We start from the raw sequence: 12,592 nt of genomic DNA, 5'->3' as shown, positions 1-12,592 counted from the left end.
GCATTCCTCCCTTGAGGGCCCCTCCACAAAAGACTGGTTTCCTGACAACTTTCCCGAAAGAAAACCGAGACAATGGACATGCTCTGACTCTGTGTGTAAATTTCCTATCAGCCTCCTTATAGTTTCAGTCTTAAATAGAAATGAAAAGCCAAGAGAATACAGACAGAGAAGAAAGTCTGCAACAGGAAGGAGTAAGAAAAGATAGACAACAGGCGGACATCATTCTAGAGGTAATTCATGTAACAAAAAGGACGACTTAATTAAATAAAAGCTTCTAAACACAGGGTGGGGGACAGCAGGTGGCGTGGTAGTTGAGACCCGGGACTCACATGGTCGACCATGGTTCCAGTCTCAGACCTGGCAGCTTGCTTTCTCTCTTTGGTGAGCATATGTATCCTATAGCAAATTTTAAAAAATAGTAATAAATTTAATCTTTGAAAGAAAAAAAATGAAAACAACTTTTAAAAACCATAGAGGCAACTGGGGAAAATATTACAATAGCAAAACCAAATAAGAATGTTACGGGCAAATGGCAGTGTGGAGGTTAAGGCAGCTGGATCCCACATGACTGACTTTGCAGTTCAAGTCCCAGACCCAGCAGCTTGAAAACTATGCTGGCACATGTGTATGTGTGCCCAAAATCCTAAGAAGAGAGTGGAAGAGAAGGGAAAGCAGTGTGGCCAACGTTGCTGGGGCGTGCTGTATTACTTCCCCTCTCCCTTTCTCTCTCTTTCTCTGGGGAACCTATGCACCAAATAGCAAAAACAAAAACAAAAACAAAGAAAGTTATGAAAAAGAAACAATAAGAAAGAACTATTTGAAATTTAAAATATTTGCCAAGGCACCAGCAGGAGGCATGGTGGTTAAGGCGCTGGGCCATAGTTCCTGTCTGGACCTGGTGGCTTGAAACTCATGCCAGGCATGTATGTACACATGTACAAAATCCAGAGAGGAGAATGGAAGAGAAGGGACTGCAGCATGGCAATCCGCCTGGGGGGCTGACTTCTCACTCCCCCCAACCCTGTCTCTCTTAATGATTGCACAGCCCTATAATGAGAAGTTAAAGAACTCTGCAAAGTACAGATTTTTTGCTTGTTTGTTTTCTTTTTTTGGAGAGGTTTTTGCTATAGGGCGCATGCGCTCACCAGACAGACAGAGAGAGACAGAGAGACAGAAAGCGAGAAATCACCCCTCAGGGAGGATGGCCACACCGCAATCCCTTCTCCTCCATTCTCCTCTTGGGATCTTGGGCATGCATGCGCACGCACCTGGCGTGAGTTTTAAGCCACCAGGTCCGGGATTCAAACTGCAGTCAATTACGTGGGAGTCCTGCAACATAACCATTACACCATCTACTGATCATTTTTTCTTACATGTTTTTTTTTTTTTTTTTTGTTTTTTGTTACAGGGCATGTGCACTTGCAGGAGAAACAGGGCAGGAGGTGGGAAGACATGGCTATGTCCCAATCCCTTCTCCTTCATTCTCCTCTTGGAATTTTGGGCATGCATACACATGTACCCGGTATGATTTTCTTTTCTTTTCTCTCTCTCTCTCTTTTTTTTTCATTTTCTTTTTGTTTTGTTTTGTTTTGTTTTGTTTTGTCATAGGGCACATGTGCTTGCCAGAAAGAGACGGAGAGAGGGAAGTGAGAAATCACCCTCTGGGGGGAATGGCCATGCTGCAATCCCTTCTCCTCCATTCTCCTCTTGGAATTCTGGGCAAGTATGCACATGTGCGCAGCATGATTTTCAAACCACTGGTTCTGGGACTCGAACCACGGACTTGACTATGAGATTCACCTGCCTTAACTTCCATACCACCAGCTGGCCCCCAAGTACAGATTTAAAAAAAAAAAAATGCAAAATAAAACAGAAAAGACAAACGATAAAAAAGAATGACCTAACATTTTGAGATCAAAATTATAGGAATTTCAGAAAGAGAAAAGAGTTCAAAGAAAAGGGAGGAATTTATGAAAGAAACACAGTAGACAATTTTCTAAAATGAAGGGGATGGATCACTGATTGACAGGGCTTAACGAGTGCCTGGTACAACAAATGAAAGATCATCGCCTAGACACGACACTGAAAGCTTTCAAAACACCGAGAAAAAAAAGTAGATGCTAAAGGTTTCCAGGTAGGAGAAGACAGATTCTATTTTGAGGGATATTATTGTAGGTTGACCTAGAATTTTATACCCAGATGATTTACAAGTGAAAAATAGAATAAAGACATTTTCATATATAAAAGTACTCTAAATTTTAACCCCTGTATAGCTTTTGGTAGGGAGTTACCTGAAGATATACTCCAGCAAAATGAGAGTGTAAATTAAGAAAGAGGATGTGGGGCCAGCAGGTGGAGTGGTGGTTAAGGGTGCTGGACTCCCACATGGCTGACTATGGTTCAAGCCCCAGACCTAGCGGCTTGCTTTCTCTCTCTCTTTCTCTTTTGTTCACTCACTCTCTAACTCTGTCCCTCTCTGGTCAAATTAAAATAAATAAATAAAGTTAAATAAAATAATTCTTTAAAAAAAAAAAAAGAAAGCAAGAAGAAGCAACTGGAAACTTAAAAGGAGTGACTAATCATTGAAAGCAGTGAAGGGAAATTGCAGTATAGCAGCTATACTGCAGACCCAATGTAAACAAGAGCAGGGGAACGAAGAACTGCAGTGAGCAACAGAGGGGTTTCTAGTTTTGTCTTGTTTCACTTTTAGAGGGGAGCTGAAAAAGAGAGAAGTAGAATCAATAGAAAAATAGTGTGATTAAAAGCTTGGAAAACATGAAGATAAAGGAAACTGGAGGAATGTAAAAAGGAGACAATAACATAATTTGTTCTCGACATAGTCTCTATTGAGTAAGGACATTCACCCTTACACAAGAAATATAATCTCTGGCCCGTCCAAGGAGATGCAAGCAGTTAGGCCCTGCTACGTGATAACTGGAGCCATATGGAAGGCCCTGGGTTTGGATCCCTGGTTGGCCTATAGTCCTGGATGGCTGGAAAGGTAAGGAGGACTGCAGAGTGGTGAGATCTATTAAGCTATCTCTCCCTCCCTCTCTCTCTCTCTCTCCCTCTCTATCTCATGAAAGAAAGAAACTTAAGAAGGAAGGAAGGGAAGAAAGAATGAATCCTAGTTCACTACTTTGACTTGCTATGAATATTTACATAATCAAAATAAAATAAACATTATTTTCTGGTCTTCAACTCAAAGAATCAATCTTATTCAAACATATTCAACTCAATAATGATTGCAGAACAAAATATGAAACTATAGAATAGACTGACAGAGGCTAGGAGGTGGAAGAGAGAAGAGGTGGAGGGAAGGGAGGGAGTGCCAAGTCCTCTTCTTACCAAGCGAGGAGTTCAGAGATACTATAGTTAAAGGGACAGGAAATGAGAGTTTAATCAGATCCTTTGAAATTGAGGAGGAGACTTAAGAAAGAGCAGAAAATGTGATTCTACTAAATGCAAAAGAGTGGAGGAAGTCTGAAGTGGGACAGAAGTGAGCTGTCTCCTTTATCGTAGCAGGAAATCAGAAAGCATTTAAGTTACCAAATTAATATACAACATGTTGTTTAGAAATATGAAAGTAATCACCAAGGAACTCAAACAAAAAAGCTTTAATTTGCATCAGGGGAGCAGGACAATGATAGGGAGAGGTGAGGAAAGTGACTCGTGTTCTTTATTATAAGGTCTTTGGTATTATTTGATCTTAAACATTTGCATACATTACTAATTAAAGTCTTTAATGAGGACCTCTCACAACTGAGATAAGCAGTTTATAAGACTGTGTAGAACATAATGACATGCAAAACATTAGAGGGATATAAATCGAATTAGCATAAGAAGCCATCTCCAGGTCTTTGGATAACAAATCATTTCATTTTCTTTTCTTTTTTTTAATAATTGCAGGTTGAGCAATTCCTAATCAGGAAATTTGAAATGCCTTGAAACTGGATTTTATTTTATTTTTTCAGTTAGACAGAATTTTGGCTTGTTGTAATTCTCCGGCCTCAGCTCCAGAGTGGCTAGAACTACAGGTGCAGGCCACTGAGCTTGCAAAATCTGAAACTTTTTGAGCACTATCATGACACCACAATCAGGAAATTCCACACCTGACCCCATGTGACAGATCACAGTTAAAACACTGCCGTACAAAGATATTGCATGAAATCACTTCAGGCTATGAATGTAAGGTATACACGAAACACACACTGCATATTTAGACTTTGGTCGCATCCCCAAGGTATCTCATTATGTATATGCAACTATTTAAAAATTTGAAAAAATCTGAAACACTTCTGTTTCCAAGCATTTCATGAAAGAAATACCCAAACGGTATATACTGTAGATCTTTCACAATAACTTTTGAAGATTAGTCCCTTAAGTTTTTCCTGGGTATAGGGAAACTATCTCCTAGGGTGAACACTCAAAGTGGTTACACCTGACTTGAAATGACCACCCCTCCCCATGCTCATCCAACTCTCAAAGACTCAGACAAGCAACCGGCTCAGGTCAGCCCCATCCGAGGTCAACCTCAGGGACTCTAGGACTTCTACATGGTTTCAAAATATTTATAAAGGTCTAACTACCTATAGCATCAGCCTTCTCCATGCCAACATCAGCTGTCAAGGGGCTTCCATGATCTTCCACAAGTTCTGAGACTCTCTGCAACCACCAGGCTAGCTGAGGGTTAACCTGTGTCCAGACAGGATTAGCCAGGGAGTTAGTCAGGCTGTCCACACAGGAAAAACTCTGGTCATTCAAACCAACTGTTTATGACTCATGAAATAGAATGGGCATTTCACTATCATAAACTCATTAGATAAAGATGCATAGAACAGAGCAGTACATCAGAGATGGAATTCATTTACATTCATTGAGTTGATTGGTTCATTTTATAGATGAGAAATAGAGACCCAGAGATGTGAGGTCGCCTTCCCTGAGGTCAAAACCAGATTCCCAGCTTAGTGTCTTTCATCTATACCCACATTTTAAAAGGAGGATCACTGGGCGTCTCAGGTTCTTTGGGTTATAGTTCTTTGGGAACCAGAATCCCAATTTGAAAGTAAAGAAAAAGACCATCAGAAAAATATACCAGGACCCAAGGGTAGGAAGTAGAGATTGTGAGAAGCCAAAGCAGGAGGGAGAGGGACCAGCAGTTGGTGTAATGGCTATGTCGCTGGACTCCCATGTAGTTGACCATAGTTCATGTCCTGGACCCGTTGGCTTGAATTCATGCCAGGCGCGTGTGCATGTGTGCCCAAGATCCTGAGAGGAGAATGAAGGAGAAGGAATTGTGGCGTGGCCATCCCCCCACCCCCGCCCCTGGGCGGTGATTTCTTGCTTTCTATCTCCCTGTCTCTCTCTGTCTATCTGGCAAGTGCATGTGCCTCATAGCAAAAACCTCTCCAAAAAAAAAAAGCAGGAGGGCGAGAGCTAACAAGAGCACAGGCAGCCCCTTCCCTTCGCTTTTCTTTCTTTCTGCAACTGAGAGGAGCAGGCAGGGCTCTCAGATCTTCCTGGGAGGCTTGGGACAGTCCTCAGAAGTGGGAGGATTAAATGGGGAAGGAATGGAAAACAACTGTAGATACCTGAGATATGTGGGAGGAGGGTGGGAAATGGCAGAGGGTGAGAAATAAGTAGGAAAACAAAAAATATATATATAAAACTAGAAATGGAAAATTATTGATGATAGCATGGATGATTAAGCCACTATGCAGTATATTCTGGATGGGAAATCACATTTTGTATGCTGTGACGATGCTCAGGGAATGAATGTAAATTAATTAATTAATTGTAAAAAATGTTTCAGAAGAAAACTACAGCGCATTTGTAACTAGAGCCTAGCTTTGTCCATACTTTTAGTTTAAGGTATTTTGTGAATCATTAAAATGTGGGGAAAAAGTTTAGTATGGAAGGGAGAAAGGGGAAAGGGGAAGGAAAAAAACAAGTAAAATATGCTTAATTAACAAAAAAATGAGAAGCTATTTGCTGATAAGTTATAGAGTAATATCTTTGGCTTGACTGACATGCATAGTATTTGTGCTGGAAAAAGAAATGTTGTACAATGTAAAGATGTGATTAAATGTAAATAAACTAATTACTAATTGAAAAAAAAAAAAGAAATGGGAGGATGGGTCCTGCTAGACAGATGCAGGGCCTGGGCCAGCCTGAACCTAAGGAGGGGTGGCAGGGGCGAGGGGTGGTTAATGCTGCAGCAGGGGAGAAAGCAGAGAAGGCATGCAGAGAAATTCCTACTTGTGAATGCCTTCTGGGCTTTGCAACATGCCGGGGACATATTTAGTGATGTCCTCATTTTTAAAGGCAAGAGCTGAGGCTTAGGACAGTTAAGCATATTTCTGCTAGGCTGCAGAGACAGAGACACTTGCAAAGATCAGGTCTCCTTCTTCTTACTTCTAAGATTCTTTTGTTTCCTTTATGCTTCTCTATTATATGGGACAATCCTCTTGCCTTTGGAGCCCTGGAACAAATCCCACTGTCATTTGTTACTCTTTGAGAAGAACTGCTGCTAAGTGATGTTCAGTGCGTGCTGCGCAAAGCCATCAGGCCGGCGGGCTTCTTCCACATGCAGTTCTGGCTCTAGGGTCCATGGACCAATGCTGACAAGGGACTTAACGGCTATTGGGCTCTAACCTTTCCTGTCCCTTGGTCTCCATTCGGGAGTGTGTCGGACCCAGCTCATACTGGCTCCCAGTTGTTACATTTGGGGGATTTTGCAAGCTCATGCACATCATATTGTTAGCTTGAACCCCGCCATTGCAGCAGCAGTTTACAGCCAGGGCTCTCCTCAACCCCCGGCCGACTGTCAAACATCCACCAGCACATCAGCATCGCCTTCCCACCTCCTGCCTGGAAGACTCTTGAAGGTGTTCATGTGAAAGCTCACACGTAACTTTTTAGTACTAAATGTCCTTTAAATATACTTAATGAGTTAACATTTTTAAGGACTTATTTGATTTTGTTTATTATCATCATTGCTACTTTTTTTTTTTTCCCATTTGCAATGTGGCACGTGTACTCACCAGAGAGAGACAGAGAGAAAGAGAGAGGGAAAGTGGGAAAGCGAGCGCCAGGTCCTGACCGTGGTCAGCCACGTGGGAGTCCAGTGCCTAACCACCACACCACCTGCTGGCCCAAACAGACTAATTTTTTCAAATGTCTTTGTAAACGTGAGCGCTTCATGTCAATTTCAGTGGTAACTGAAGGCCTAAGGACCAAGGGAACAATGAATCCTCGTTTTTCTCACCTAGCTAAGATGCTGAAATTCCCTTAGTTTCTGTGCTCATGGCCACTGCCTCTCCTCAGGCCCTTATCTCACGCGGAGCCTTTTGCTGGGACCTGCTCTCTGGTTCTGCGCCTCCACCAGCCCACCCTTCCTGTCACTACCAGGGCAATCTTTAGAAAGCCCTGCCTCTGGTCACATCCCACCAGAGGCTCTGCACGGCCTGCCAAATACAGTTCCAGCTCCTGACCTGGAGCCAGGGCTCCCGACTGCCTTTCCGTCCATCACGTCTCCCCACCCCAGCCCAAACGATGGATGGGGCAGGACTTCCTTCTGAGTCTTTATGCCTCTCCCGAGAAGGCCCTCCTCCGTCCATCTCTGAAGCACCGTTTAGGTGGCATTTCATCCATGATGAAATCTCTAATCCCTATTGGCCTGTCAAAGGGATCCTAGTCACCCTGGGACCTCTTAGAATACTTCACTTGTGGTTTTTATGTGCCCCACACAACCTGGACCCTTCCTGGGTAGGCTGGACACAATCGTCTGCTACATCATAGCCACTCAAAATGTGGCCCAAATGGCGGCACCTCTGGGTTTGTTAGAATGTAAGCTAACCCCAACTCCACTCCCAGGCCTAAATGAGTCAGAATTCTCAGGTGGTGGGTGGAAGAGGCAGCCCTCCCGGTGAGGGTCACGCGTACTGGTCCACTCGACGCCATTCCCACAGGCTCTTTCTACTCCTTGTCCTTGTTCACGGCGGTTCCTCACAGTAGTCATTTTTACTGTTCCTATTTTCCCTGCTCATTCAGTAACAGCAGCCTTATCTTTGGGAAGGGCCGCCCCAGTAAAGCTGAGGTGGTGGTCTCACCCGCCCTAAATCAGGCTCCTTTTCTGTATTTCACAGGCCCTAGAATGTCCCCGGTGTCCCCAGCCCTCACAGGTCCATTCTGCCCGGTCCACTGCCCCTCCTTCATACACAGGTGTGCATTACATGCCCTCATTTCCAGTGAGAGCCATCTCCTAGGTCAGGTAATTCATTATCAGGTGAGCTTTGTGTGCAGCTGCTCTGGCCAGTGTGGGGCAAAGGTCAGGTCTGGCTCCACAGAGAGCTGGCCTGCACTTCACTAAGAGGCCTCCACACCCCCGGCTCCACTCCTATGAAGGGAGATCGCTCTGCCTGGAATCAGGTGTGGCTTCCATAACGCTCAACCCCAAGAACTAGGGCAGCCTTTTCTCTTTTAGTTACTTCTTCTCATGATAGCAAATGTGTGGCAGAGAGAGAGGCAGAGAAGGCATCCTTGACAGGGTTTCTCCAGGCTGTGATCCCATTTCCTCAGCCTTCCAGCTCCTCAGGATCCTGGGCACCCACCTGCGGGCCTGGCATGCTTTTTAGACTAAACCAGAATCTGAACCTCGGCGGCCAGAGAGCCTCCTGCACGGTGCTAGTTACTGCTGCACCACAGCCATCGCGCCATCTTAAAAACTTTTTTGGGGGGGGGGGACCAGCAGTTAGCGTAATGGCTATGTCGCTGGATTCCCACGTAGTCGACCGCGGTTCGTGTACCGGACCCGGTGGCTTAAAACTCACGCCGGGTGCGTGTGCGTGCGTGCCCATGATCCCGAGAGGAGAATGGAGGAGAAGGGATTGCGGCGTGACCATCCCCCCTGGGGGGTGATTTCTCGCTTTCTGTCTCTATGTCTCTGTCTGTCTGTCTGGCGAGCGCACGCGCCCTACAGTGAAAATCTCTCAAAAAAAAAAAATCTTTTTGGGGGTAAATTTTCATTTGAATTACACTTTCAAAATTACAGAAACATTGCAAGTATGGTGTAAAGGAACTCCCATGTGCCCTTTACTGAGACTGACTTATTACTTTCAGTTTGTGCCATTTCTTTTATAGCCTTATCCTTTTCTCTTTGTTTTTTAAAGAAAATCATTTTAAGGCAAATTGGAACTAACTCCATGGTCTGGTGGTTAAAGCAGCTGGATATTAAATAAATTAAAAAACTTACAGTCTGTCTTAGATGTAAAAGCTTGAGAAACATGCCAAACATGTGTGTATGTGTGCGTGTGTGCACGTGTGCCTGTGTGTGCCCAAATCTTAACAAGAAGGAGAGATAGAGGAGGGATTGCAGGGACCTTTCCCTCTGGAAAGAGGTACTTTGTCCTCTCCTCTCTCTGTCTCTCTACCTCCCTTTGGTGATCACATGCACCCTCAAGCAAAAATTTAATAGAATTTAATTTTTTAAGAGATATTTTTGCTATAGGGTGCATGCACTCACCAGAGAGACAGAGGACACAGAGAGACAGAAAGTAGGAAATCACCCCCCCGGGGGATGGCCATGCCACAGTGCCTTCTCCTCCATTCTCCTCTCAAGATTTTGGGAATGCACACATACATGCCCAGCGTGAGTTTCAAGTCTCCAGGTTGGGACTCAAACCGCAGTAGGTCATAGGGGAGTCCAGCGAAGTAACCATTATGCCATCTGCTGGTCCCTTATTTAGTCTTTTAAAAAAGTAAATTGGAGGTGAGTGCAGCCGTGCTGAAACAGTCCGCAGTGCTGAGGCCACGTGGGAAGGAAGATCCTGGGTTCACATACAGAGGTTTCACGCACACACGGCACACACGCACACCTGTGATCCTGGCTGGCTGAAGCTAGGGGTGGCTGATGGCATGAAGACATTGTTGGGAGTGCCTGTCTCATCTCTCAGAGGCCCCCTTCCCTTACCTCCTCCCTCTGGGAAAGAAATAAAATTTAAAAATAGATAAAAGCAAATTGGAGACATTGTACCCATTACTCCTAAACATTGCTGAGATCAAGGACATTCTCTTAAGTAAACACAGTACAATTATCAACAGGAAACTTAGCACTGATACACTATTATCATCTAAACCGCAGCCCAAATTCGAATTACAGTTGTCCTAATAACGTCCTTTACATCTAACGCTTTTTCCTCAGCCCAAGAGCCATCTAAAGATCAGTCATTTACCGCATTTAGTTGGCATGTCCCTTTCCTCTCTTTAACCTGGAACTGTTCCTCAGACCTTCAGAAGCGTGCCAGCCAGCTGTTTCCTAGATTGTCCCTGAATTTGGGGTTTACCTGATTGTCAGGGTTCGTTTTAGGTAAGGCTTGTTTGTTTGTTTGTTTGTTTGTTTGGTAGGAAATCATAGAAGTGATGCTGTCTTTCTCAGCGTAGCTTCCCAGGGAGCCAGGACGCCCAGCTGGCCCACAGTGTTGGTGACTGACCGTCGCATCTGCCAAGCCCTGAACGGTCTCTTTGTGTCGGCTGCCCTCTGCTGGCTGACTCCAGCATCGCCGCTATGTGCCTCTGCTGATGCCCTGAACCAGGAACCCTGGCACTCTAGTGGTTCTGTGACCTCGGGAAAGCTCTCCAGCCCTACTGAACCTCACTGTCCTCGTCTGCAGAATGGGACGATGTTTCCGGCCCTGCTTCCCTCCCAGCATGGTTGAGGAAGAAGAAGTTCTACAAAGATGGCTTTGTGTTACACCAAGCGAACTGGCACGCCTTCGCGTACCCAGCCAGGTTCCTGGAGAGCCGAAGCTGCTCTTAGGACTACACCCACTACCTGCAGGTCCTCTAGTGGGTCCAGGCTCTGTGGCCACCATGGCAGAGCTGCCTCCTTACCTAGGCCTCCATGAACGACTGGTTCCCAGGAGTGGCCGTCGTGAAGGAACTCAGGCAGCCCCAGGGAGAAGAGGCCTGGCCTTCAGTTTCTTCCTGTGGGTCCACCTCGGGTTGCCACTGGTGAGTACCCTATATCCGTGGGGTTAGGCTAGGGCCGCTCCCAGGCTACTGATGCCAGCTGGGGCTGAGCGCAGGCGCATGCGCAAACCTTGGGCCAAGCCGTCACTCGTGCTGGGATTCCGCGTTCAGAGCTGGAGGGCAAACTCGGTTCTTACCAGACCCTGCCCTTCTGCCCTTCTGCCCACGATTCCTTTGCGTCCTTCTCAGAAACTTTGCAGCCTACACATATTTCTCCCTCCCTGCCTGCCTCCTTGCCTCCTTTTAATAAATACTTCCTGCGCATCAAGGAAAGCCAGGCACGGCACCGTGGCGCCGGGGAGAGCAGGATGCACAACCTGCCCCAGGGAGCGTCTGTTTTATTGAGTAATGGAAACGGGCCGAGCCGAGGGACGATTACGTTATACGACTTCCCTGTGCCTTCCGAGGAGGCATTTCCCCTTCCACGGTGCCTGATGCCTCTGAGCCGCGCTTACTGCCTCCCCGGTGCCCTGCGCCTTCTCGCGATCACTGTCTATTTGCTTAGTGCTCCAGGACACCAGAGAGGCATTCTGCAGGCCCCAAGGAGACGCTCAGAGGAGGACTACAAAGAAGTAGGTCAAGGGAGAGGGGCCAGCAGGTGGCACGGGGGTTGAGGCACTGGGCTCCCACATGGCCCACTGTGGCTCATGTCTGGGACTTGGCGGCTTGCTTTCTCACTTCCCCTTTGTCTCTCAGTCTCTCTCCGGTGAGCACATGTGCCCTATAACAAACTTTACAAAGATAATAATAATAATAAATAAATGATTTTTAAAAGAGAGAACCATCTTCTAGCATGAGCATGGTCGGTCCTTCCTTTTCTTTCTCAAATGCCCTCTTGGCACAGAGGTAACTGTAGTGGTGGCCTTGCATTCTCTGTGGGGGCTGCATGTTTCTAGGATCTGGAAGAGAATCGGTGGCTCAGCAAAGGGAATTACTAGCCTGTTCTGAGGACGGTCCCTCACACAGCAGGGAGCACGCTGTGCAGAACTACAGTGCGGGGCTTTCTCTGCCCACAGCCCCCAGGCACACTTGGAAATTACGCTGTGGTTTCCACTGGTGCTGCAGATGAGGCTGGAGGAGTCTAGCCCCACCGCCGGGGAGCAGCCCTGGTCGGAGACCTGCTAAGGTCCACCCTGTACTTCTCATCCATGTATAAAATATCACTGCCTTGGGGCCAGCAGGTGGCATGGTGGGTAAGGCACTGGACACTCCCACATGGCTGACCGTGGTTCAAGTCCGGGACCTCATGGCCTGCTTTCTCACTTTCCCTCTCTCTTGCACTGTTTTTCTCTCTGGTCAAATTAAAATAAATAAATGAATACAAAATTAAATAAATAATTCTTAAAAAAAAAAAAAAAAAAAGATACCACTGCCTAACTCTATCTTGCAGTCTTCTTCTGAGAGGAAAAGGAAAAACATATGGGAGAGGGCCATGCACTATTGGTGTAAAGGTGTCCTACACATCAACAGATGTATGGAAGCCTGTCTTGGCCAAAAGTTTGAATGAGAATTCACTTTCTCATGTAATTTAACAGAAGCTTATCAGGTAGCAGCCATACTTCTT

At 45.8% G+C, this 12,592-nt stretch overlaps 1 long non-coding RNA gene across 1 annotated transcript in view; it reads left to right on the top strand.

Moving 5' to 3' along the window:
* Nucleotides 1-10,822, top strand: part of LOC102491713 (uncharacterized) — a 26,066-nt gene extending 15,244 nt beyond the window's left edge. The window contains exon 3 of the long non-coding RNA XR_337043.1: nucleotides 10,405-10,822. This is a non-coding gene — a long non-coding RNA (uncharacterized LOC102491713). The remainder of the gene's footprint in view (nucleotides 1-10,404) is intronic.
* The last annotated feature ends 1,770 nt before the right edge of the window (nucleotides 10,823-12,592 follow it).

This window comes from Tupaia chinensis, unplaced genomic scaffold (genome assembly GCF_000334495.1).
Source record: "Tupaia chinensis unplaced genomic scaffold, TupChi_1.0 Scaffold144016_1, whole genome shotgun sequence".
Taxonomy (NCBI): domain Eukaryota; kingdom Metazoa; phylum Chordata; class Mammalia; order Scandentia; family Tupaiidae; genus Tupaia; species Tupaia belangeri.
Note: the sequence above shows the minus strand (reverse complement) of the source record. Positions and strands in the feature narration are given on the sequence as shown.